Source organism: Cyprinus carpio, chromosome A23 (genome assembly GCF_018340385.1).
Source record: "Cyprinus carpio isolate SPL01 chromosome A23, ASM1834038v1, whole genome shotgun sequence".
NCBI lineage: Eukaryota > Metazoa > Chordata > Actinopteri > Cypriniformes > Cyprinidae > Cyprinus > Cyprinus carpio.
Genome location: NC_056594.1, coordinates 20,048,382 through 20,071,509, shown reverse-complemented (window position 1 = coordinate 20,071,509; position 23,128 = coordinate 20,048,382). Strand labels below are relative to the sequence as shown.

At 36.9% G+C, this 23,128-nt stretch overlaps 1 long non-coding RNA gene across 1 annotated transcript; it reads right to left on the bottom strand.

Annotated features, from left to right (window-relative positions):
• Positions 1-2: 2 nt before the first annotated feature.
• Positions 3-9,457, bottom strand: LOC122135181. The gene is made up of 3 exons (XR_006153386.1): positions 9,311-9,457; positions 1,342-1,433; positions 3-80 (listed from the first exon to the last, which is right to left on the bottom strand). It is a non-coding gene; the product is annotated as an uncharacterized LOC122135181 (long non-coding RNA).
• Between the last annotated feature and the right edge of the window lie 13,671 nt (positions 9,458-23,128).

Sequence of the window (23,128 nt, the reverse complement as noted above, 5' to 3'; positions counted from 1 at the left end):
AATTCCAGATCAAGAGATTCTGGGATATCGCTCACCTGCTCCGCTGACATCATCGCCATGACGATCCCATCCTCACAGAGCTGCAACATTACACACAAAACACTCACACACTTCACAATCACATCAAACACTAGCTGACAACTTCAGTTAACATCAACTAACAAGCAACCTACCAGCAATTTTAGAACTTAAACTAAATCTTAATTCTTTTAGTTTTGGTCATTTTGTTGTGTGCTTTTGTCATCATTATTATTTAGTTTAAAATCTTTTTGTAGTTTTAGTAATTTAAGTACTTCAAGAACTTAGTCATTTATTGCATGCTTTTGTCATTTTTATTTATTTATTTCTGTTTAGCTTAAAATTCTTTTTTAAGTTTTAGTTTCAGTAATTATACTTCAGCTTAAACTTATTTCATTTCAGTTCATTTATTTGCATTTGATTACATTTTCTCAAATTTCTTTATTACATTTTCTTTTTAATTTAAATTTTTTTTATTTAATATTTACATTGTTTTTTATTTCAGTTTTATTTCAATGAACTAAATTATTTTTAAAACTGTAGTCCGTTCTTGTTTTGTTTAGAAAAATATATCATATATATCTATTATCATATATATTATATATATATTACACATACATCTGCATACCTACACCTATACATACAATTTCATATAAGTTATGTATGTTATTGTATATTCTTAATTTATTATTAAAAATATTATTATACATGCAATACTATATAGTATTAAATATGTATGTTATTGTATGAATCATATTGTTATAATATTATATTATATATTATTGTATACTATTATAGCATATATTAATATTATTACTAATATCGCTAATATTTATTAAATTAGTTTTCATTTTTATATTTTCAGTTTTAATTTTACTTTTGACCTTTCTACTATTTTCTAAAATAATTGTATTTATTTTTATTTCAGTTTTAGTAATTTTAGTATTTAAACTTTTATCTTTTTTTACTTACACTTAAGTGTTTCATCTAATTTTTTTTTTTTTTATTTCAATTTTGTTACTTAATAAAATAAAATGTGTCTGTAATATTTTTTTTTTTTTAGCAAGTTACCAAATCAATATTTCTCATTTTTCTTTAGGGTAACTTGAAGTATTAAAATAACTTTAAAAAAATAATAATTAATAATATTATATATATATATAATTTCATATAAGTAGATTTATTATTAAAGTACAATACTATATAGTATTAAATATGTAAAACTTTTTATTAATAAATCTACTTTTAATCTACTTTTCAACAACTTATAGTTTCGTAAATAATAATATTCAATTTGATATTATTTCATATATATTTTCACACCTGTGTGTCCAGCAGTGTTAGGAGCAGCAGCAGGACTGATGCGTCTCTTGTCATGATGATGATCTGAAGGTGGCGCTAGAGAGCATCTGTGTCTGCGGCAAACACAAATATATTAACACTGCTTCATGCTGCCAAACATAAATAATGACATGAATAACACTTGTGTTGTAGTGCAGAAAACAGTGCTTTCTCCAGCTCCAGAGCAGCTGAGGCTTGCGGTCTGTATCTGTGACGTTCATGAGAACACGTGTGTTTATTTAGAAAGAGGATGTCTCTCTCTGTCTGTAAACACAGCGGTCAAAGCCCTGCGGCCGCAGACTCACACCGCACTCCACTACACACTAACAGCACGGAAGGAGGCTTTTACTTTCAAATCAATGATGAAATCTTTATAAAACAACCTCATTCATGGCTTTAAGTGTGAATGGTTTATGCATATTGACATATCTAATATTAATTACATTCAATACATGTGGCATTTAATATATAATACATAACTAATTACATATAATGATTATTAATAATATTATAATTAGTGTTAATTATTGTAATTATTGTAAATCAAATTAGCATTAAATATACAAAATATAGCTAGTTATTATAATATATATCATTATTACAAACGATTATAAATTAAAACAATTTTATGCATTAAATAAAATTATAAAATCTCATTGATCTTTTATGTGTATTACTAGATTTAATATTAACTATCCTAAATACTTGTAGCTTTACATATAATACAAAATTAGTTTCATATCATTCTAATTAATATTATATAAATAAAATATAAAATATACATAAAATATAACCAAAAATAAATATAAATAAAAAACATAAAATTTTTTTAAATTACTTAAAAGAAATTAAATTAAATAAAACATTATTTAACAAAATGTATATATTTCTGTAATTAATAAAATGTGTGACAAAATGTATATATTTCTGTAATTAATAAAATGTGTGTATATGTTTCATAACACTTATCTTTTACATATATTAATATATCTAATAAAATAAAATGTATTAAATACATGCAGCCTTAAATATATAATAAATAATTACTTAATAAAATATATTGTTAATTATTACATATTATTAATTCATAAAACAAACATTATTATTTAAAAAATAACAAATTATTATATTTTTATATAATTATTTTTTATATTCAAATACGCTGCTTTTCTGTAGTAATTGTGGGTCAAACTACTGGACAGACTGACCAGTGGCTAGTTAGTTGGTTACTGTGTGTGTGTTTTGTGGTCTCTGAGAAGCGTTTGGTTTCCTGTTGAGTTACTCACTAAACATCTCAAGGGACAGAAAGCAGTGTGCTTGTGAACATTATACAGCCAGTCTTTCCCATGAGTTTAAGGTCAAAGGTCACTGTCATGAGAAACATCCTCTGAACAAACGTCCAGATCTTTAATTACTGCGGTAAACCACCAGAGGATGCGTGTTATTTTAGCATCACAGGCATGACATGAGACATGACGTCATAAAAAAAAAAAAATAATAAAAAATTAAATTATAAAAAATGAAAAATAATAAAAAAAATAAATTATTAATAAAAAATATTAATAGAAGAACAAAAAAAATATATATAAAAATATATATATATATAAATTAATAAAATCACTGTCAATTGCTTTAATAAAATATATATATATATATATATATATATATAAATTAATAAAATCACTGTCAATTGCTTTAATAAATGATGCAGTATAATAAAATGCATGAATGTTTAATATAAAATTTCTTTAAATAAATTATCATATTCAAAATGAACTATTATTTTATTAAATAATATTACAAAACATGCAAACTAATGGTGTTTGGAGTATTGTAAAAATATTTAAATATTAAATACATTGAAATAGTAATATTTGAATATGACACATTTAAATATATTTAAGTAATTACACAATTTTATAAATCATAACACTACAGTTTATTCACTTTACATCTTAAGAAGTTGAAGGCTTCTGGTTCCTCATGGAGAAAGTTATTGTACATCTTAAGAAGTTGAAGGCTTCTGGTTCCTCATGGAGAAAGTTATTTCTTTCTAAAGAAAGAGAAGAGAGGCCTCACACCCAGAGATATCCCTGACTTCCCCTTCCGTCTCTCAGTAACAATACTACAAAAAAAAAACAACGACAAAAATAAACAAATATAGAACAAACACAAAAGAGAAGAAACCGACAAAACAACTCCAAACACCTCGGTGTCCGACTGAGCACCCATCGCTCAGAATCAGACGCTCACAGAATCCAGAGGAGATTCCAGAAAACAGGAACATGATGTTGACGTTACACAGCCGGACCGCCGGCAGAACCTGATCAAACGCAATCCTGAAAACTCTGGCAGATCATTTTACATTCAGGCTAATTATACAAATACCTGATAGATGATCAAACTGAAGAGAAACAGCTGATCACATGCACCTCATCCACAGTCATACGTGTGTGTGCGTGTGTGTGTGTGTGTAAGAGGTGTGGTGTGTAAAGAGAGAGTGTGTGTTTGTGCGTGTGTGTGTTTGTGTGTGTGGTCGTGTGTGCGTGTGTGTGAGGGTGTGTGTGTGTGTGTGGTGTGTGTGTGCGTGTTATTTGCGTGTCACTCATAACCAAACATTATATAAGATTTCATATATTATATGCTTTCTTATTTTCCCGTTGCTGAGTCCAAAAATAACAGTGTATGACTGGAAGAGAGCCAGAAAAGTACAACCAGACCACTGAGAGAGAGAGAGACGAAACACACGCACACACACTCACAGTCCTTCATTACCTGACATATAAAATATTTCAACTATTTCAACATAAAACAAACCAGATTTTTACAATTTCTGTAGAAAATGTGAGTGGTGTTTTCCTCTGCAAAACTCACTGTCACTGCTGGTGGTTACTGTGGTGTTGTCAATGTATTCTGTGTTGTTGATATAATGTTCTGGGTGGTTGGTAGGGCATTGTTAAGTTGTTCTGATAGGGTGTTGTCAGGCGTTGGTCTGGGTGGTTGGTAGTTGTTGTCAGGGTGTTCTGGGTGGTTGTTATAATGTTCTGGGTGGTAGGGCATTGTTAAGTTGTTCTGAGTGATTGATATAGATATAATCTTCTGTGTTTTTTAAATTGCATTATTAATTTATACAAAGTTATTTATATATGGTAGGGTGGTGTCAGGCTGTTCTGACTGTTTGGTACGGTGTTGTCAGGGTGTTCTGGGTGGTCGGTTTCTGACTTGGTAGGGTGTTGTCAGGGGTGGAGGGGTTGGTAGGGTGTTATCAGGGTTCTGATATGCTAATGTTGTGATGTGGTTGGTAGGGTGGTGTCAGGCTGTTCTGACTGGTTGGTACGGTGTTGTCAGGGTGTTCTGGGTGGTTGATAGGGTGTTGTCAGGGTGTTCTGGGTAGTTGGTAGGGTGTTGTCTGGATGTAGATGTTCTGGGTGGTTGGTAGGGTGTTGTCAGGGTGTTCTGAGTGGGTGATATAACGTTCTGGGTGGTTGGTAAGGGTGTTGTCAGGGTGTTCTGGGTGGTTGATATAATGTTCAGGTTGGTTGGTAGGGTGTTGTCAGGGTGTTCTGAGTGGGTGATATAATGTTCAGGTTGGTTGGTAGGGTGTTGCTTTTCAGAGTGGTGGATAGGGCAATGTTCAGGTTTGGGTGGGGTAGGGTGTTGTCAGGGTGTTCTGAGTGGGTGATATAACGTTCTGGGTGGTTGGTAAGGTGTTGTCAGGGTGTTCTGGGTGGTTGATTGGGTGTTGTTCAGTGTATTGCTGTGTTGTTGATATAATGTCTGGGTGTGGTAGGTTGGGTCAGGGTGTTCTGGGTGGTTGTTATAATATTCTGGGGTGGTTGGGTGGGTGTTGTCAGGGTGTTGATGAGTAGTTGATGTACTGTTCTGGTGGTTGGTAGGGCATTGTTAAGTTGTTCTGAGTGATTGATATAATGTTTTGTGTGGTTGGTAGGGTGGTGTCAGGCTGTTTTGGGTGGGTTGGTAGGGTGTTGTCAGGCTGGATCTGATGGTTGATATAATGTTTTGTGTGGTTGGTAGGGTGGTGTCAGGCTGTTCTGACTGGTTGGTACGGTGTTGTCAGGGTGTTCTGGGTGGTTAGGTATAAGGGTGTTTGTCGGTTGTTCTGGGTGGTTGGTTCTGGTAGTGTTGTTCTGGATGTAGATAGGGCATGTTCTGGTGTGGTTGGGTAGGGTGTTGTCAGGGTGGTTCAGAGTGGGTGATTATAACACCATTTTTGGGTGGTGGTAAGTGTTGTCAGGGTGTTCGGGTGGGTGATGTCATGTTTTGGTTGGTTGGTAGGGTGTTGTCAGGGTGTTCTGAGTGATTGATATAGGTTTTGTGGGTGTGTTGGTAGGTGGTTGTCAGGCTGGTCAGAGTGGTTGGTATAATGTGGTGTGGTTGGTAGGTGTTGTCAGGGTGGTTGATACTGTGAATATAACGTTCTGGGTGGTTGATAAGGTGTTGTCAGGGTGTTCTGGGTGGTTGGTAGGGTGTTGTCATCTTATTCTTAGAGATTTATATAATGTTCTGTGGGTTGTTAGGGTGGTTGTCAGAGTGTTTGGGTGGTTGGTAGGGTGTTGTCAGGGTGTTCTGGGTGGTTGAAAGGGGTTGTCAGGGTGTTCTGGGTGGTTGGTAGGGTGGTGTCAGGGTGTTCTGGGTGGTTGAAAGGGGTTGTCAGGGTGTTCTGGGTGGTTGAAAGGGGTTGTCAGGGTGTTCTGGGTGGTTGGTAGGGTGTTGTCTGGGTGTGGATGTACTGGTTGGTGTGGGAGTGGTGGTTGTATAGGGTGTTGTCAGGGTGTTCGAGGGGGTTGGTAGGGTGGTGCGTCAGGTTTTCAGGGTCTGGGTGGGTGGTAAGGTGTTGTGCAGGGGTGTGTTGGGAGTGGTTGGTAGGGTGGTTGTCAGGGTGTTCTGGGTGGTTGGTAGGGTGTTGTCTGGGTGTTCTGGGTGGTTGGTAGGGTGTTGTCTGGGTGATCTGGGTGGTTGGTAGGGTGTTGTCTGGGTGTTCTGGGTGGTTTTTAGGGTGTTGTCTGGGTGTTCTGGGTGGTTGATAGGGTGGTGTCAGGGTGGTGGTTCTGGGTGGTTGGTAGGCGTTGTTGGGTAGGGTGTGGTCAGGGTGGTTGGTAGGGTTGACTATAGGGTATCTGGGTGGTGGTTTTGGTTGTTGTCAGGGTGTTCTGGGTTTGATATAATGTTCAGTTGGTTGGTAGGGTGGGTGTCAGGGTGTTCATGATGTGGGTGATTATAACGTGGGTGGTTGGTGGGTGTTGTCAGGGTGTTCTGGGTGGTTGGTAGGGTGGTGTCAGGGTGTTGAGTGGTTGTGGTTGATCGGGGTGTGATGGGGGGTGAAAGGCTGTTGTCGGGTGTTCTGGTGGTGTGGTGTTGTCAGGTGTTGGTGGGTGGGAGTGTTCTGGGTGGTTGGTAGGGTGGTGTCAGAGTGTTCTGGGTGGTTGAGGTGGTGGTGTCAGGGTGTTTGGGGGTTGGTAGGGTGTTGTCTGGGTGTTCTGGGTGGTTGAAAGGGGTTGTCAGGGTGTTCTGGGGGGGTTGGTAGGGTGGTTGTTCTGGGTGTTGTACCGGGTTTCTGGGTGGTTGATAGGGTGTTGTCAGGGTGTTCTGGGTGGTTGAAAGGGGTTGTCATGGTAGGGTGTTGTCTGGGTGATCTGGGTGGTTGGTAGGGTGTTGTCTGGGTGTTCTGGGTGGTTGGTAGGGTGTTGTCTGGGTGTTCTGGGTGGTTTTTAGGGTGTTGTCTGGGTGTTCTGGATGGTTGATATGGTGTTATTAGGGTGTTCTGAGTGGTTGGCAGTAGTGGTAGAAATGTTTTGGAATCTCGTGATTCTATTTCTATTTTGATATTTGCATAGATTTGATTTTAGATTTGATTGTAAAACACTTCTAAAAATCATTCTCGACACCACAGCTATAACGACAAAGGCACAGAGAAACGATAACGAGCTTGAGAATTTAAAGTGGAAGATGAGCGTGCGCTTGGACAATATCGTTGGGATCACTTTCAGGTGATTTTTTCAAACTGATGATTGGTAAAATCATTAACAGCTATTTATAGTTATCGCTCTTGATAACGAGCTTGAGAATTTAAAGTGGAAGATGAGCGTGCGCTTGGAATAAGCAGACGATATCATCCGCTGTTGACGACAATAAAATAATCATCATATATATATCTCTCTTTGTGAACAGGCCTTTAACTTTGAATTGTCCTTTTATGTAACTAAAATTCAAATGAAACTGAAACTATAAAGGTGCACGTCTTTGCATTATTAAAATAAGATCAGTTTGTGTGACTGTTAAGAGTCGTATGGAATTAAAGGAAGTGATTATCAGCTGGTTCCAATTGGTGGCAGTTTGTTTGAAGTTGGAAAAATATAATATGTGCCATTGCATAGTCAATATTTAGTGATTTAGCCCCAGATACAAGGTATGCCATTATTAACTGGTCAAGCAGATTCTGTCTAGGGTCTGGTTTTATTCTCCAGGATGGTGTTTGGCTGCGGGACAGTGATCTGTTGAGCCAAATGAGAGACCTTGATCTGTTACAACTGTGAAATCTCCCTATATGGAAGCACATCTGGAACACTCAGAATACAGCATGAAACAGCATCTAAGCAGGACTTAGGTTCTGTTCCAAACCCTAGTGAGCTCCCTACATGAGAAGATGCTCCCTACATTAGTGAAGCTAATGTGATTCATACGAACCAATGATTGCAACAGACATCAGCATGAACACAAGCAAGACAAACAAGCATAAATATAAATATACAGTATACAAAAATATTGTACACAACAGTCCATGATTAATTAGACTGAACAATTTTTGTTTATATTAATTACGTAAATTCAAATGAAAAAATTAAAATCAAATAAAAAAATATAAAACAAATATACAAATATATAATCAACAATTCACACTTATTTCAACAAACACTTCACTCTCATTGCCCAACTTAGTTGCAGTGCAAAAGATTACGAGAAAGACTATGTGATTGTGAAGGAATGTGTAATATTTCCTTCAAATTTGGTCGAAACAAGCGTAATCAGAAACATGTCTATGATGCCTTAAAATGCGTCCTATATAGGCTGCAGACTAGGTTTTGGAACAGAACCACGTTGTTAAGATAAAAAGGTACCTTATATTCTTATAACGACTAGAATTATACAAAGAACACCTTGGTAACCACATTGCATTGGGCGACGGTCAGATGCACGTTTTCAAAAATGTAGCTTTTTAGATTAAAGGAAAAATCACAAATTGAGTTCAGCTCTTTCGAGGTTGTGAAAGCACACGGGCAGAACACAGACCCTATTAATACACCAAACAGCTGCCTGGCAGGGCAACATGTCCCAGCAGCGCAGGGTGGGCACTGTGCCCTACACGACACCTGTGATGCCTCTTTAGTGCCCTTGAAAGTGGACATGGCTGAGAGGTTCACTACAGACCCCTCAAGACACACACACACACACACACACACTGCCAAACTGACCACAGAATAATAATAATAGTCCAATACCAGCAGAATATTAATAAGCCATGTAGAGTCACATGGTCAGTTTGTAGATTGTTTTGGTCACAATATTCACTGTATATAAATATATATCTCATAAATATATCTCAAATATTTAAATGATCCAAAAAACAAAAAAACAACAACAACACAGTAGTAGCCTACAATGGTATGTTTTTGTGCTAACTTCAATCAAAGAAATAAGCATATTATATTAATAACCTCTAAGTAAAAACATAGAATACCGTTCTGTGCTAATTGCCAAAACCATTCAACACGTTATTAAATTATTATTAGTTTTAAACACTAACAAGCACGTTTCAAAGCTGCTTTCAAAGTTGCTACGTTTATAAAACAACACTATGAAAGACTCAAATCACGAATCTAGAAAGAAAACGCCATAAGGAAAGAGAAATAATAAGAGCAGTGAAGTTTCGTACCGTTCCGCTGTGTGTTTGGTCCTCACGCGCGTCTGACGCTCCGCGGCGCGTCTCCACCCCTCACACACGCGTTTACGCGTTAATCACCTGTGCTAATTATAATACATTTACTAAAGTGTCAATATCAGGTATTTCATTTATTACAGTTCAAGGAATTGTTTGAAACAAATGAAGAGAGTATTTGTGTTGTTGCAGAAGCGCGGGATTATAGAGCAATAGCGCCACCTGCTGTCGACTTGAGGCTAGTGATGTTACACTCAAAATCAGTAACAACTTACCAAAATAAAATATATAAAATAACGGTTTCTATTTTAATATCCTTTCAAATATAATTTATTTCTGTGATGCGCAGCTGAATTTCCATCATCATAACTCCAGTATAAAGTGTCACATGATCTTCAGATATCATTCTAATATGATGATTTATTATTAGAATGATTAACAGTTGTGCTGACAAATATTGTTTTGGAATTGTGATACTTTTTTCAGGATTCTTTGATGAATAAGAAGTTAAAAAGAACAGCTTTTATTCAAAATAACAAAACTTTACAAACTCAGAAAATAACTCTTAATGATTTAACACATCCTCGCTGAATAAAAGTTTTAATTTCATTCAAAAAAAAGAAAGAATAGAAATTTACTGACCCCAGACTTTTAAACAGTAGTGTATATTGTTAGAAAATATTTCTATTAAAATTAAAAAAAAACCTTCAACAATTTAACCTGCAACAAAATTAGTAGACAAAAAGTTTATCAATAATGCTTCTATTTTTTTATTTTATTTAGCAAAATCTAGCTAGTTTGTGAATATTATCTAAGCCTATAAAAGGTTGGAAAGCACTGATTTAGGGCATACAGTGCACATACAGTGGTTCCCAATTACAAGATGAATCATTTTCTTAATTAGCTAAGCCTTTAAGCACTGTCCCAATCACCCAAAATTATGCCATAAAAAATAACTAAATAAAAAACACCTAATTCTGAAAACAGAAACATGATTATGATGGACTTTTCATGTCATCTAAAGTCTGTATTTATAGCTACGGTAGCCAACAAGCTTATAATTCATAAAGAGAGATTTTTTTTATGTTAACATATTCATGAGATAATAATTACACTATTTTTATTAAGCCTATGTAAAACCAACAACATTACAGCAGCAGGTTTAAAGATGTTTTCTTTGGATTGTTTGACTACTTGAAAGAGAATATAGCAAAATATAACCTAATTAATTTGTGTTTCCTGATAGCTAAATTTCACATACATAGACAGAAATCTATCAAAAGTTCTGTTCATGGTAAAGCAGTGAAAGCCATAGTTTAACCATGGTATTTGTAGTAAAACTGTGGTTATGCAAATGGTAATCAATTCGCCAAAAACAGGCACCTTTACTAGGCTATAATAATAACATGGTGAACTTTGTTGAAAGATTTATCTGTGTATCCTTTCTTTATTTTTTCTTTGTTTTCTTTTTACAACTGAACTGCATTAATGGTTTGATGTTTTGTACTGTTTAATAAAAAAAAACAGAAATCAGAAAAGAAGATTTGCTATATACTATACACTCTCCGAAGTTCCGATCTGAATCAAATGACTCGCGATACGCTCCCCGAAATCCAGATATGAATCAAAAGAATCGCGAACCTGCTCCAAAGTTCCGATTTGAATCAAATGACTCGCGATACATGCTACGAAATCCAAATACTGGAAAATATTACATAATTAATTTATGTTTCCTGTTAGCTAAATTTCACATTCATAAACAAAAGTTTACTGGCTCTAAACCTCTTTTCTATCATATAATTTGAAAGCTATGAAAACAGTCTCTTTACTATCCAAAGTTCTGTTAATTTGAAAGCTATGAAAACAGTCTCTTTATATTCGTCCTTTGTGTCTTCTTAAGATGTAGTTTTATTACCTCGTTTTTCTTGTTGTTACCCTGGCATAACAAACAAATCTGTGTATATTCTTTTTTGTCTTTATTATTTTAAGTGAATCTTTATACATTTTAAAAAAAAAAAAATCGCGAACAGGCTCCGAAGTCCGTATCTGAATCAATCGCGAACAGGCTCCGATGTTTCTATCGGAATCAAAAGAATCGCGAACAGGCTCCGAAGTCCATATCTGAATCAAAAGAATCGCGAACAGGCTCCGAAGTCCAGATCTGAATCAAAAGAATCGCTCTAAGAGTCGCGAACATTCCCATAAGAATCAAAAGAATCGCGAACAGGATCCGAATTTAAAAAATAAATCAAAATAACCAATAACACTACAACAATATGAAAGACTCAGTCAACAGAATCGGAACAGGCCCTGAAGTTTCTATCGGAACCAACAGAATCGCGAACAGGCTCCGAAGTCCAGATCTGGAATCAACAGAATCGCGAACAGGCTCCGAAGTCTAGATCTGAATCAAAAGAATCGCGAACAGGATCCGATGTTTCTATCGGAATCAAAAGAATCGCGAACAGGCTCCGATGTTTCTTTCGGAATCAGAAGAATCGCGAACAGGCTCCGAAGTCCGAATCTGAATCAAAAGAATCGCGAACAGGCTCCGAAGTCCCTATCTGAATCAAAAGAATCGCGAACAGGCTCCGAAGTCCGTATCTGAATCAACAGAATCGCGAACAGGCCCCGATGTTTCTATCGGAATCAAAAGAATCGCGAACAGGCTCCGAAGTCCGTATCTGAATCAAAAGAAGGGCTCCGAAGTCCCTATCTGAATCAAAAGAATCGCGCGAACCTAGGAATCCGAAGTCGCGAAGTCCATCTGAATCAAAAGAATCGCGAACAGGTCTCCGAAGTCAAAGAATCGGCGCGAAGTCCCTATATGAATCAACCCAGAATCGCACAACTGAGCTCCGAAGTCCATATCTGAATCAAAAGAATTGCGAACAGGCTCCGATGTTTCTATCGGAATCAAAAGAATCGCGAACAGGCTCCGAAGTCCCTATCTGAATCAAAAGAATCGCGCGAAGTCCCTATCTGAATCAACAGAATCGCGAACAGGCTCCGAAGTCCAGATCTGAATCAAAAGAATCGCGAACAGGCTCCGATGTTTCTATCGGAATCAGAAGAATCGCGAACAGGCTCCGAAGTCCGTATCTGAATCAAAAGAATCGCGAACAATCTCCGAAGTCCAGATCTGAATCAACAGAATCGCGAACAGGCTCCGAAGTCCGTATCTGAATCAACAGAATCGCGAACAGGCTCCGAAGTCCAGATCTGAGAACCATCTCCGAAGTCCAGATCTGAATCAAAAGAATCGCGAACCATCTCCGAAGTCCAGGCTCCCGAAGTCCCAGGGGGGTTTCTGAATCAAAAGAAAGCTCTGGCACTTAATAGTTGACACATGTAGAAGGGGAACATAATAATACTTTATTTGTGATCTAAGTACATGTTTTTTTTCGTTCTTTCGATCTTTCTAATCAAAAGAACGCGAACAGATAAGCCTGTTCGAAGTTCCATGCATCTATACGCGGATCAATGCCGCTTTCAAAGTGAATCGCGCTGCGAAGCCTCTGGATCTCCCGTACATGAAACTCCTAAAACGCCTTCCATCAAAATGGTCGACAGAATCGCGACACAGACGGTCTCGAATTTACCCTGATGATTTGGAGCCGAGTAGAATCAATTGGAATTTCTGAATCGCAGGCAGTCCCTTGAGTATAACAGTGAAAAAACAATACGAATCATTAAAACAGTGTGAGAGGCGCTTGAGTTTAGGAGCAATCAAGTAGAAGAGTTACAAGCAAGGTGAGCTCATTACAGAGCAGGTGAATCACTCGAAAAGGGATCGCGAACGGGGAGAACTGGCGACGAAGGATGCTTACAAAAGGAGGTGGAATCTACAGAATTCGGAGCAGCGAGGAGAAAGATGTTCGAAAGATTCTAATCCCTTATTCGGGTAAAGTTTCTCCTGGGATAAGCAGATCAGCTCTCAACAACACGCTTGATGTGGCCCAAACAGACTGGAGTCCTCGATTGAGAGCGCGCTCGAGCCGCCGCATCATTAGTAAGTTTTTTTCACGAACGAATCGCGAACAAGAACCGCCGCCGTCCTCAAAGATCGGAAAATCAGGCTTTTTGAAGACTTGACACAAAGCACGAAAGACGCCAGGAACAAGCTTTGGGCCTCCGAGCGAGAAAGAAGGGAAAGAGAGCGGCTTCAGAGGGCCGTTTGCATATGTGGACGGTCAAAGGATTTCTGGCCAAAGATCATTTAGCGAATGATGCTGTGGTTTCCTCATCGAAGAATCCAAATGCAGCAGATGACTCTCATGATACCCACGGTTAAGCACGAACTTGCTCCAGGTTTTTTTTTTTTTTTGTTTTTTTAAGTTTTCTTTTCTTTTTTTTTTCTATTTCTCTTAAACGGGATAGACAGACGGTGTGGTATTCAGCTAATTGGAGTCTGGAGCTAGAAAATGTAAAGGTACCCTTACCTTTAAAATCTTCACGTGCTGGGATCTTCAGTCATATTTTTATTTTGGATTTTAAATCGTTTAGACCATTTTTTATAACCCCGGAATATTTACTTTGGAACCATCCTTAGCTGTCAATAAGAGCGCTCGTTTTAACAAAATTTAAAGTCATTATGACTGAAAAGAACGAACGTGAGAAAAAACTGTAATTAAGGAAAAAAAGAAAACAAAACAGACTTTTACTCATGCCATTATACTTAGCCTATGTTGCAGATTCAGTCAGGACGCGCGAATTATCGCTTTTTTTGTAATATTCTAGTGAAGTTTCTTCCGGTTCTAATTGATATCTTGTTCCTATACCTAGTTCTTTAGGTTGTATATTCTTGTTTATTTTTTATGGCTTTGTCTTTTGTTTTCTTTAACTGCAGACGGTTTAAAAAATAATGTTAAAAGGAAGGCCTTATTTTTGTTTTCTAGAGGCACAAAGTAGATTTTCTGTTTTTTCCATGAAAGTCCACTCTACAGCTAAAGACTCCAAATTCTGGAGGTCACAGTGGGGCAAATGAATATGGTTGCACACGGGGTCAGAACATTCTGCGGAGTAGTCGGGATTTATGAAGTATAATTTTTTAATGGTCGTATTCTGGAAACCAGTATTGATCCTTCAGGTCAACTTCCTACTAATAGTAGTAAGTTTTAATCAGTTTATAGTAATTATTATCAACATCTATGGATACAAATCTGTTGGGGGGAAAACTGCATAACTTGCACTTTTAAACATGCTAGATCATAACATTTCATCTGCATTAGCAAAATATCCTAAGCCTACCGCTTTCTGATTTTAGGTGGTGACTTTAACATAGTAATGAATAACAGCTAGATCGACACCCTCAAGGAAAGCAGCTTCTCCAAACTCAAAATCTTATAGGCGTTTATGGGATAAATTGATTTAGTTGACATATGGAGAAATGTACCCAGATGTAATACAGTACACCTGGTGTAACAAAGACCGTTCGAGGCAGTCTAGAATCGATTATTGGTTGATCTCTAAAACACTAGTGAATAATAAAAATATTTCTGTTAATATTATTAACAGTCCACTGACTGCACCATAATGCCATTTATATTTCAATTAATTTATCACAAAATACTACAATTAATACTTCTAAAGCATCACTGTGGAAACTTAACAGTTCTCTTCTTAAATATGAAAAGGTTTGATGAGTTCATCCAACTTTTACTGGGAAAGCCTTGAATTAGGCAAAATCCTTATGGACGGAATTGGGAGCTTCTTAAATATGGAATTAGGAAATTTTCTAAGAAAATTTGGAAGTAATATAGCAAAAACAAAACAGGATTAATTGAAGATGAAGTTTCTTTTCACAGCTTTCTTCTTTATCAGTTGGGGACCATTGACAGAGACTCAAAACAGTGAATACTCTAATCTGCAGAATAAATTAGATGGCCTGTACAGATTCAAAGCTAAGGGAGCCCTATGTTAGATCCAGGAAAAAACATGGCTGGAAGAAGGAGATCAGAAACTCAGGCCTATTTCTTTAGGTTGGAAAGATCCAATGCTATGAATGTCTCTATAGATCGTCTCCAAACAAATGATAGAGTTCTTGATAAGCCTAAAGAAATAGCTACTTATTGTTCCAAATTCTATAATAACTTATATACATCAAGATATTGTGATAATTCAGCCAAATTGTTTTTTGATTCTGTCAATCAAATTAAAGTTATTTCATTAGAAGATAAAGAAGCTTGTGATGGTGGTATAGCTCAATTCAGAATATTGAACAGGCAATTAAGGAGTTTAAAAAATAATAAAGTCCAGGCAGTGATGGTCTAACTGCTCGAGCTATATAAGAGATGTTTGTTAAAAATGTATCCCTTTCTTATGAAAAGTGTTTGAAGAAAGTCTTAATTGAATTGGAAGCACTTCCACCAACCATGACACAAGGGAGTTATCACCCTGATACCCAACTCCAACAAAGACTAAAGAGTGTCTAGAAAAAACTGGGAGGCCAATCACCCTCTTAAATAATGATTACAAAATTTTTAGCTTCGTTTTTAGCAAGAAGAATTAAAGACGTCCTTAACTCTATATTGATGAATCACAATCAGGTTTTATAGAGAAACGTCATATTACAAATAACATAAGATTAATCTTAGATCTTCTAGATTACGAGAATCTCATTCTTAATAACAGTTTCATGCTTTTCTTAGACTTCTAACAAAAGCCTTGATTCGCTTGAGCACAAGTCATATTTCAAGCTCTTGACAAATTTGAGTTTGGAGATCATTTCTGCAAACGCCATCAGGACCATTATACAGAAATATGATAATAGTGTTATTTAAGTTAAAATTTGGAACCTCACCAAGATTCAGTTTGTCAGTGGAGTAAGGGACAAGGCTGTCCTATTATCTCCATATTTATTCTTACTGTGCCTCTCAGTTTTTAGCTCTGCATATCTCTAACTAATAATTTGCAAGGTATCACAATTGACGATAGACAAATTATTATTAGCCGCTGGCTGATGACACCTACTTTATTTCTGAATGACGCCCTCTCAGATCCCTTTAGCTCTAAGATTGATTGAGTCCTTTTCCAGAGCTTCAGGTCTCTGCTTAAATATCAACAAGTGTGAGTTAATGCTCAATCAAACCCTGTGATCTTCCATTTATTTGTAACATTCCTGTGAAAGATCAAGTTACATACTTAAGGAATTTTTAATTAAGAAAGACCAAAAAACAAGATGTAAAATAAATTTTTGACCCTTTAATATAGTGAAAACCCAAAGAAAACTCAACTCATGGCTGCAGAGAGATTTGTCAATGAGAGGAAGAATTTTACTCTCTAAAGCGAAGGATTGGTCTCGACTGACTTATGCTGCTCTTTCCTTGGAGGTTGATAAAGGGGAACACTGAAAAAAAATTGATAGCATGTTAAACAATTTTGTTTGGAAAAATAAAAACTCACTATGTTAAGAAATCTGTAATAATGAACCAAACTAAACGGGGGGATGGATTTTGTAGATTTTTGGGCTGGTGACCCCCGCGGCCGAATAATAATACATTTAAAACGTAATTGGCTAAAGAATTTTCTTAAAAATCCCTCCTCATACTTTGGAATAAGGTAAGCATTATCCTTATTATATCCCTTTTCTCTAAAAGTTGGTGGCCTGAATTTCCTTTACTTTGTAATTATAATGTTTTAAAAATCCCTATCAAACTTTCAATTTTCATAAGCAGATGCTCTTGGCCTGGTCCTTAATATACAAACCATAACTTTTCTCCACACAGATATTATTTATGGAACAATAAGGATATTCTTTACAAGAATAAATCACTTTTCTTTGACAACTGGTTTGAAAACAATCTTCTTTTAGTTGGACAGCTTTTTAATTCACAAGGCAGACTTTACAACTACTCAGATTTCTTACAGAAATATAATATCTCCTGTATCTGCTGATGAATATGCTGTGGTTTTCAATGCCATTTCCATCTGGTGTGTCTTTTCTGTTCAAAGTATGACTACATTTCCATGGCCATGTACTTACACTATTGAATTTAACTGACACACATGAATCGGAAATGTGTTTTTTTGCTTTTCTGCAGATCAACAAAAAATAACTATAAATTAGAGCTCGTTTTCAGAGAGAGTTAATAACAATTCCTTACATAATACCTTGTTGGAATGGCATTGTGGAGGAGAAATATCCCTTGGGAGAAGTATGGACCTTGCCTCATAGATATCTGCTTACCAATAAAGTAAAAGAAATAACATTTAAGTTAATTCACAAATGTTACCCAACTAAAGCCTTTCTTAGGAAATATAAAGTCAGACATTGACGTGAGTTGCTGTTTTTGTCATTTCCTCTGAAGAAGACTTTATTCATTTATTTTGGCAATGCTCCTACACTGGAAAATTTTGGTCAGACTTTCTGGCATTTATTCAGTATTATTTTGTAAGTGACTTCTCTTTTTGTTTTCATGATGCTTTCTTTGGATTGTTTGACTATTCAAAAGAGAATACTGGAAAATATTACATAATTAATTTTGTTTCCTGTTAGCTAAAATTTCACATTCATAAACAAAAGTTTACTGGCTCTAAACCTCTTTTTTCTTTATTCAAATGGACTTGACAAGTATGTGGAAAACTATCCGAAGTTCTGTTAATTTTGAAAGCTATGAAAAACAGTCTCTTATATTCGTCCTTTGTGTCTTCTTAAGATGTCGTTTATTACCTCGTTTTTTTCTTGTTGTTACCCTGGCATAACAAACAAATCTGTAGGATTGTTGTTTTTGTTTTTTGTCTTTATTATTTTAAGTGTACTGTATTAATGTTTTAATGTTTGTATGTTAATAAAAAAAAAAAAAAAAAAAAAAAAAAAAGGCTCCGAAGTCCAGATCTGAATCAAAAGATCGCGAACACAGGCTCCGAAGTCCAGATCTGAATCAAAAGAATCGCAAACAGGCTCCGAAGTCCGTATCTGAATCAACAGAATCGCGAACAGGCTCCGAAGTCCAAATCTGAATCAAAAGAATCGCGAACAAGCATCTCCGAAGTCCAAATCTGAATCAAAAGAATCGCGAACCATCTCCGAAGTCCAGATCTGAATCAAAAGAATCGCGAACAGGCTCCGAAGTCAAGATCTGAATCAAAAGAATCGCGAACAATCTCCGAAGTCCCTATCTGAATCAACAGAATCGCGAACAATCTCCGAAGTCCGTATCTGAATCAAAAGAATCGCGAACAGTCTCCGAAGTCCGTATATGAATCAAAAGAATCGCGAATAGGCTCCGAAGTCCGTATATGAATCAAAAGAATCGCGAACAGCCCCGATATGTTTCTATCGGAATCAGAAGAATCACGAACAGGCTACTAAGTATCTGATTCAAAAGAATCGCGAACAGGCTCCGAAGCCAAGATCTGAATCAAAAGAATCGCGAACAATCTCCGAAGTCCCTATCTGAATCAACAGAATCGCGAACAGGCTCCGAAGTCCGTATCTGAATCAACAGAATCGCGAACAGGCTCCGAAGTCCAAATCTGAATCAAAGAATCGCGAACAGGCTCCGAAGTCCAGTATCTGAATCAAAAAGAATCGCGAACAGGCTCCGAAGTCCCTATATGAATAAAAAAATCGCGCGCGAATCGTATCGAACAAAAGCTCCGAAGTCTCGAATCTGAATCAAAAGAATCGCGAACAGGCTCCGAAGTCCCATATGAATCAAAAGAATCGCGCGATAGGCTCCGAAGTCCCTATCTGAATCAAAAGAATCGCGAACAGTCTCCGAAGTGCGGATCTGAATCAACAGAGTCGCGAACAGGCTCCGAAGTCCGTATATGAATCAAGAAAAATCGCGAAACAGGCTCAAATGAATCAAAAGAATCGCGAATAGGCTCCGAAGTCCGTATCTGAATCAAAAGAATCGCGAACAGGCTCCGAAGTCCGTATCTGAATCAAAAGAATCGCGAACAGGCTCCGAAGTCCGTATCTGAATAAAAAAAAATCGCGAACAGGCTCCGAAGTCCCTATCTGAATCAAAAGAATCGCGCGAAGTCCCTATCTGAATCAAAAGAATCGCGCGAAGTCCCTATCTGAATCAACAGAATCGCGAGTCGCCCTATCTGAAAAACAGAATCGCGAACAGGCTCCGAAGTCCAGATCTGAATCAACAGAATCGCGAACAGGCTCCGAAGTCCATATCTGAATCAAAAGAATCGCGAACAAGGATCCGAAGTTCTATCGGAATCAAAAGAATCGCGAACGCTCGAAAGTCCCTATCTGAATCAAAAGAATCAGAATCGCGCGAACAGGTGAATCAAAAGTCCGCGAGCCGATCTGAAAACTTCAACCAAAGAATGTAAAAATAACTCTATTTCACCAAAAAAAACACAACCACAAAAAAGACCCAAATCCCAGATCTGGAATCATCTGAATCGCGCGCGAAGTCTCTATCTGAATCAGAAGAATCGCGAACAGGCTCCCGAAGTCCAGATCTGAATCAAAAGAATCGCAAACAGGCCCCGAGTCCAGATCTATCGGAATCAAGAGAATCGCGAACATCTCCGAAGTCCGATCTGAATCCAAAGAATCGCGAACAGGCCCCGAAGTTTCGTATCGGAATCAAAGAATCGCGAACTCTCCGAAGCCAGATCCTGAATCAACAGAATCGAAGTCCAGATCTGAATCAAAAGAATCGCGAACAGGCTCCGAAGTCCGTATATGACTCAAAAAGAATCGCAAACAATCTCCGAACGTCCGTATCTGAATCAAAAAGAATCGCGAACAGGCTCCATCATTCTAAGAAATTCTAAGAAATTCGCGAACAGAGTCCAGTGTTTCTATCGGAATATAGGCTAATAATCGCGAACAGGCTCCGAAGTCCGTATATGAATCAAAAGAATCGCGAACAGGCTCCAAAGTTTCTATCTGAATCAAAAGAATCGCGAACGTCCGTATCAAGTCTCGTATCTGAATCAAAAGAATCGCGAACAGGCTCCGAAGTCCGAATCTGAATCAAAAGAATCGCGAACAGGCTCCGAAGTCCGTATCTGAATCAAAAGAATCGCGAACAGGCTCCGAAGTCCGTATCTGAATCAGAAGAATCGCGAACCTCAACAAACATGAGACGTCTATACGACGTGCAGATCAAGATTGCGTCGGTCGGTCTGGACCGTATCTGGACGTCTACTCGACGTGCAAATCCGGTTCATATCTGGACGTCGATCTGGACCGTCCGGCTAAGGATTTTCTTGGACGTCTGTTCAACGTGCAGAACAGGTTCAGGAAATCGACATAACTTTACATATAAACACAACAAAGCAATCCTTTGATTTCTGATTTAAATAGCACATGTAGCCTACTCTTCTGAAACATTTAGGTGTCAAAATAATGTAATATATAATTTTTTAAAAACATAGGCCTAATTAAAGTACCATAATGTGACCATATAAAATCTTACATGGATTTATTTATTTAATAATAATAATAAAAAAAAAAATTAAAATCACGCTTTGAAATGATTCACTAAAGACTAAAAATCAGTCTGGCAGTATTTTCTGATCATATGTTCACCACAGAGGTCAAATGAGCGTTGTGAAGCTATATTTATATTTATAATAATCATTTATATTTCATTTGTGTTTCAGGGCAGTTCATGAAGACCGAGAGATGTTGTGACGTCCAGGACAGTTCCTCCAACCACACCATACTCTGCTGTATGTGGACGCCTGTCCACTAGCACTGGACATTTACAACATTTTGGCGCCAGGGATCCCTTGAAGAGAAAAAATTAACAAAAAAACACTCATAATTACAACAGATTTTAAGGCTTAAAATTATTGTGGGTGGGAGTATAATGAACATAATATGATTGTTTATTTTATTATTATTATTTATTTTTAAATAGTTCCCATTTTTTTAATAATACATTTGTTTAATAATAAAGCACAATATAGGGCTAAGTTGCACCAGGTCAGGAAAAAAACACATAAGTTGCATCCGTGTATAAGACACATTTTACTATTAATTTCAGAAATAATTTAAATACTGATAAATAAAACAAACGTTTAAGAAACTTAAAAACTATAAACACTGTAAAGATTTTATTTTCCCTCACTTCAAATCATTTCAATTGAATATTATTCAAAACAGAACAAAAATATTTAGGCCTGTGTATAAATTAAAAAAATTCTAGTGCCATTATTTACAAGCAGTATTTGTTTTGTTAATTAAAATGCACTTGCTATCTCAGTTTCTGTGAATCTCATTCTGAAATGTAGAAAACACAGTGGTACAGACAATACCACTGTGTACAGACAGGCTTGTCACACAGACAGGAGAACTATACTTATAGAAACCTGTAAGTGCTCGCTTTTATGTATTTACGTTTTGCTTAGAATAATTCAGCACATAACATAAAAAAAAAAAACAAGAATTCTAGAAAAAAAAAATATGATATAAATGACCCCTTTGCTTTGGTCCTGAACCCCACATTGAAAACTTTATTATTGTGCATGCAGATAATATTCGGGCACATGAACACTTGACTATTGCACGAATAAAGAATACCATCTTTAAGAATTTTATGCTAATTGCAGTTGAAATAAAAATGAAAAAGCTTAAAAAGTTAAGCTCCAACAGGTGAACATAATGTGTGCACCCAACTAAACTAAACTAAACTGTTTGTTGTTAATTGTTATCCACTGTATAATGAGTGACATTTCTTTTATTTCATGGTTTTTGTGTGAACATACTGTTTCTTTAAGTGATTTACAAGTACAAAAAGAAATTGCATTGAAATAAACATGATATTTAATTGAGTGCAGCCCTAAGAGTGTTTATTTTGTCCAGAAACAGTATAAAGTGACGTCTAAATGAGACTTTTATAAGACGTTGAAAATACGTCCAGAAATGACCACATCTGAAGTCAATTTTAACATTCCTAGAGACGTCCTGTAGATGAGTCGATTATTGGACGTCCAAAAGACGTCGAAAAAAAGACGTCATAAAAAAACTTTCATTCTGGCGCTTCAGGGGACGTCATTTCAAAACGTCCGACAAAGACGTTGAAAAAGACGTCGTACTTACGCACATTTTCTCAGTCTCCAATGCTCCTATCTTAACCAACAGTAAACACAGAACAGAACAAGCAGTCCGAAATCCCTGATCAACAAAACAAAAATAATCAATATAAAAAAATATAAAAAAATAAAAAACATCCAAAAATATAATATTCTGCTCAAGAAACATTTCTGATTATTATTCTCAATGTTAAACAGTTGTGGGGTCACCGTCCTGGATGGATGAGACCGCGCCTTGACGTAGTGTCGTCTGCAACCTTCAGGAGCTTGGACAGAAAGGGTCTTTAGAGGTGCAAGTCATTGGGTGTAGAGGGAGAAGAGCAGTGGGGGAGAGAACATAGCCCTGAGGGGACACCAGTGTTGGTGGAGCGGCTGTTTGACATGTATTTCCCCAGTCTCACTAGCTGTTGCCTATCTGTCAGAAAGCTGGTGATCCCACTGACAGATAGAACTAGGAACAGAGAGCTGGGTCAGTTTGGTCTGGAGGGCTGTTGGGATGATGGTGTTGAAAGCCAAAATAAACTCCACAAACAGGATCCTCACATAAGTCCCTGTTTTGTCCAGATGTTGCAGGATGAAGTGCAATCCCATGTTGATTGCATCATCCACGGACCTGTTTGCTCATCTGGCTAAGCAAACTGCAGGGGGTCCAGTAAGCGGTCCAGTGATGTCCTTCAGATAAGCCAGAACCAGTTTTTCATGACTTCATGACGACAGACGGTAGAGCCCACAGGTCTGTAATCATTAAGTCCTGTTATCTTGGGTTTCTTTGGAACAGGGATGATGGTGGAGCGTTTG